Source organism: Bidens hawaiensis, unplaced genomic scaffold (assembly GCF_021521415.1).
Source record: "Bidens hawaiensis isolate Kalapana, Puna unplaced genomic scaffold, B.hawaiensis_p1.1 tig00017343_1, whole genome shotgun sequence".
NCBI classification, from domain to species: domain Eukaryota; kingdom Viridiplantae; phylum Streptophyta; class Magnoliopsida; order Asterales; family Asteraceae; genus Bidens; species Bidens hawaiensis.
The window spans coordinates 106,417-111,755 of NW_027492622.1; the positions used below are offsets into that span (position 1 = coordinate 106,417).

General features: G+C 35.5%; 1 pseudogene across 1 annotated transcript; it reads right to left on the minus strand.

Annotated features, from left to right (window-relative positions):
* Nucleotides 1–462: 462 nt before the first annotated feature.
* Nucleotides 463–5,006, minus strand: LOC143553618 (putative sulfate transporter 3.4; annotated as a pseudogene). Its single transcript, XR_013138861.1, has 13 exons — nt 4,493–5,006; nt 3,788–3,836; nt 3,497–3,704; nt 2,661–2,832; nt 2,503–2,568; nt 2,297–2,410; nt 2,093–2,209; nt 1,878–2,004; nt 1,515–1,801; nt 1,242–1,432; nt 1,075–1,160; nt 906–982; nt 463–776 (listed from the first exon to the last, which is right to left on the minus strand). The product of XR_013138861.1 is annotated as a putative sulfate transporter 3.4 (transcript).
* Nucleotides 5,007–5,339: the final 333 nt, after the last annotated feature.

Genomic DNA, 5,339 nt, shown 5'->3' on the forward strand with positions numbered 1-5,339 from the left:
TTATTTCCAGCTCGTACCTAAAATGACTCGTTTCAACAAAACTTGTTTTGACCAGTTACCCACCCAGTACTGCACATCTTCCTGCCTCTAGTAAAATAGTATTATTCTTTTCATATACTGCAGTTACATACAAACAAGCATAATTAGTTTTGATGGTATTTGTCATGCAGGTGTTTGACAGATGAAAACAAGCTCGTGATAGCATGAAGTAGGATTCAGTGTAGTCGCGGGATGAATGCATAGGTTTTTGGTTAAAGAATAGGAATTTAATTCATAATCTGATGCTTGTTTCCAGTTGGTCTAATGTGCAAAGTATGGTTTATTAAGTTTTACAACGCATATCGAAAGTCAACTATAGATGATTTTCAACCTGTTTGACGTCTTTGACCTTGTTGACTCAATTCTCTTTTTAGCTAATATTTTTCTTTTTAACTAACATAACTGAGATCGACCCGGAGTAAATGTTAAGATAATTTTTTGTCATAGAAAAAAGCTTATAGCTTGTGACTTTTACATGCTACTTTAGCATTAAGCACTGACTCACTGGGTTTACACCCTCTCTTCCTATTCTGCAAATTAAAATTAAAGAAACTGATTTGATGATCTTAGACTTTCTGCTATTCTCTTCATGTTCATGGCTGTGATTTCCATGATGATGATATGTCTGCCACGGCTTCATTGACCGTCAGGTACACACCTTCCAACCCGAATGAATCCAATATGTTTGATTGATGTAACTTTTCCATCACACTCCCTCCTGGGTTTGCCAACACTAACTGCATTTTCATTACAAACGAACATATGTTATCCTCTATTGTAAACCATTTAGGTCAGATATCTTAACACTTAATAGTATTATACTATTTGATCATGTCCGTTAGGGGTATGAACTGTTAGTAACTAACCTGAAGCGAACGTTTTTCTAGCATCTTTTTAAGCTCTTTCATCATTGCAAGACCACTTGTGTCAATGCCAGTAACAGCTGCAAATTTTGCCCAAAAAATATGTACTTAAAACATGCAGGATAAAAGCATATGAAACGAGAAAGAGTGAAAAAAAAAAGTTACAACTTACCGGTCATGTCTATAATAACACATTTCAATGAACTACCATTATTGGCTGCTAACCACTCTTCCTCTTCCCTAATCCATCTCAATATCCTGCAACAGAAAAATCAACTTTCAACAACCTGTGATGCATTTCCAACTCGTACCTTCTGCATTAACAGTTGCACACCGTACCTCTCTTGTAGATAAGTTGAGTTTGCAAAGTAGATAGGGGCCTCGATTCCTAGTATTGCAAAAGAAGGAACTCTTTTTGCTTCTCTGTATCTATTCACATTTTGGTAAATCTGAGTTCCGGGGATGTTTCCTAGAACACCTGTGTTTGGTCTTGTGACATGTAACAGAATCTTGAAAACCGAAATCCCAACCTATGACAAACAAAGACAGCGTTAGACAAAACAATTATGCGTTTTCTCAAAGAAAACAAAGAAGTTATGTATGAAAGATTACCGCGATTGCAAGACCGATTGGGACTGAAATCATGAGAACACCAAGAAATGAAGATAAACAAGCTAGAAAATCAAGTTTATCAACTTTCCAAAGTTTAATTGCACTCTGATAATCGATTAGTCCCACCACAGCGGTTATAATAATTGCCGCCAAAATTAGGTTTGGTGTGTAGTGAAAAAGAGGCATCAAGAACAGGAGTGTTACAAGCACCGTTGATGCCATTATGATGTTTGACACCACGGTTTTAGCCCCAGCATTGGCATTCACAGCAGATCGAGAAAACGAGCCTGCACAAGTTTAGTAAACATAAATATTATATACAAGTTTCAAAAAAATATAAAAAAATTATATTAGGTTAATTACCTGTAGTGACATAGCAGGATGAACAAGAACCAGCCATGTTCATAAGACCAATGGCTATCATTTCTTTGTTGCCATCAACTTGGTAATCATTCAAAGCAGCAAATGTTCTTCCTACTGCAATCCCTTCCTGTGAGTTATATATATATATAGAACACAGTCAGTTTCCAATGCATCACTGACTTGTACTTTAAACACTAACAATGCTTGAAACATACTGTGAGCGATAATATTCCTGTGATTATCCCGGTTTTGATAGCCACACCTAGATACTGGCCATGAAAGTATAGCATGTTTGATGATGGTGGATTCAAGCCTTTTTCCAGGTGACCAATCTGTTAAACAATGATATTCATAATATTAAAAACATGAGGGGTTAAACTGCTTAAGCATGAATTTAAAGGGGCTTAAGTTAAACTTACAGTTGCGATGCCATGAAGCTTTGATCTGAAAAGAGTGACTAAAAGGGTGGAGAGGATGACTGATGCCAATGGAGCTGCTGCAGATACCCAGAAAAGCTTCGGTTATCGCATACCCTACATTGATTGGTAGAACCTTACATGCATTAGCTGCTAGTACATTAATATTTTCCGTTTTTCGGTTATTATGGTTTGGTTTTTATGCTTACAATATGTCTTGTAGCTAATAAAAAGGCCAAAAAGCAAAAGCCCATCACAATTGTTTGCCAAGACCACTACATAAGTACAAGATAAGCTTAGAAAACAAATAATTTAATAAATCAAATTAAAATTCTAAATATGTCATCGCTAGCAATATGATGCATACCCCGTTTTCATGCTGAATGGCAGACGTTAAAACGGGGATTATTTGCATTTTAGTTGTGAAATGAACAATCCCGAGTAGCCCTTTTAGTTGCTGTAAAGATACAATAACCGCTGCCCCAGCCATGAAACCAACAAGGGTTGCCTTTGATAAGAAATCTATCACGAACCCTAGTCTGTAAAACATGTAAAATGCAAGTTTTATAGCATTTGCAGTTAACTGTTATTTCTATCTGTGTAAAATCCGGCTACAAAAGCACCAGTATTGGAACTAGAACTTTTTAATTGGGTCAAAAGATATTTTTGCATTCGCTTCAACTACTATATAACGATAAATATAAGGGTCATATTACAAGAAAATGAATTTTAATTCCTACTATATGAATGGAATGTTTACTGTTTGAATTATTTCCCACTACTAATGATTTTTTAATTTGTAAAGAAATAGTGAAGTCAATAACGCACAAGAAGAAAATGTATTTGTATAAGCAACATTTGATTTGTAAACATGTGCCACCTTTATTAGTTCTCAAAGGATATTCCCTTACTAAAGTTTTGTACCATTACATAAAGCTCATATCATGTTCTCATCACTAAGGAATCCAATCTTTACCAAAATTTTATTGAAAAAGTGTGTTTTTGGAACACCTATTTAGGAGGTGTACCTTTATCTATTTAATTTATTGTGTGTTCATATAATGAAAAAAAATAATTTAAAGGTGGTTAAGATTTTTATACAACACAAAAAGATCCTAATAAAGTAATAATCATTTGATTCAACGGTGTAATATGATCTTTAAGTCGTGTTTTACAAGTAACCAATGAACATGCAAAACGTACCTAAGAAGTCCTAAAGATGCTTGAAAGACACCTGCAACGAACGTTGCAGTAAAAGCCAACTTCAAATAGAGAACCGGATCTTGATTGTATGGAACTGCTTCTGTTAGCATTGTTCCCATAACCAAAGAGGCTATTGACACAGGCCCAATGGCTAGATGTTTTGAACTCCCGAGCACAGAGTAGATCAACGGTGGCACAAAGCTCGAGTCTAGTCATTTTATAAAAGTTCAATTAGTTTTTATACATCACATCCATACTTATAAGTAGATAATATATAAATTTGAAACTCACATAGCCCGATTATGGGAGGCAAGTTTGCTAGTTTTGCATAGCTAATTCCCTGCAAAAAATAATTTAACATATAAAGATTAAATCATTTAGAAAATACGAAATATGTTTTGGTTTGTTTGGGAGACGTTTATCTTGAATAACCTTACTATGAATTCATGTCACGTGAAATTACTCCAAACTCGATCAATAATTTTGTTAACGATACAAATCCAAATCACCGAAAGATAAAAATAGTATCATATTTCATTTCATTTTAAATTACGTATATGTATATGTAGTTATAAAATTATTATGATGTTGGTAAGAGACCGGTAACTAGTTCGATGACTTGTTACGTTTTATAAACACCCCTACTTTTAACGACATAAGTGAAATGATCTAGGAGTAAGCCAGTAAAAATCGTAAACCACTGTTTTTTACGTAAATAAATGAAGAGAAAAGAAATGAAAAATCATTCCTTATTTTTCTCTCTCATCCAAATTCGAGAAATCATGTTAAATCTTTCGTCTTTCGTTTCACTTCCTTGGAACTCGAGAACACAATTAATTATATCATTCGTTCTTCTTCATTTCTTTTCTCTCCTTAATTACTTCCGGTGCAATTATGAAAATCCTTTACTCCGTTACCCGTGTTATTGGTTAAATTATAACCGTAACCATAACTAACTGACTAACTAACTAACTAACTACTTGTAAATGCATATACCTGAGGGATGGCTAAACTAGCAATAGTAAGCCCCGAAACAACGTCGGACCTTAGAAGCGTAAAACTATAATTAGGCGCCCACTCGAATATCGGAAAAAAGAACTGAAGCGCGAGTATCACTTTCCGTACACTCGACTGGTTCTTAAATCCATGGAGCGGATCGTCAGGGAAGAAGACCTCCGATAACCGGTGCCGGAGTTTCTGCAACGTACTCTTCTGCGGCGGCAAACAAACGTTATGCACCGTTAATGACGTCATTGTTTCGGCGGAAACGGTTATGGTTACCGGAGCAGTTTCCGTGTGACACGTGTGTACTTGTCCTGCATGACCCGAACCCGAGTAGTGATTCACCCGGTTCGAATTTAAGCCCATGAGATTCGTGTGTGTGAGAAGGTGGTGAATTAAGAGTGAGTGACTTCGGTTGGTGGTAATTAGAGAATGTGAGGGTTTGGGTTTATATAGGGGTGTGTAGTGAGGGTAGAATTGGAATTTTGGTGGGATGGTTAGGGGTAGTTTTGGAAATGGAAGTTATATAGTATGATACTGTAGGAAATGGAAGAAAACACCTGTCTAAGTTTTGTCCCTTCAAATTGTGTTTGAAAAGTTGTTATAGGATATAATATTTTTTTAATCTATGATAAGAGGTTAGTTATTGAACATGTAGTCATGTAGAAGATGTATATGAGATATTTTTTTTGCTAGTGTTATAATGAGATTATTTTATACATGATACATTTAAGAGATATGTGGGAGTACTGAGGTGGCATATATGAAGGAGCAGGAAATACGACGTTGTTTTGTTTATCATGTAGAATTTTGGGTCTCGAGTGATCACCAACTCACTAAC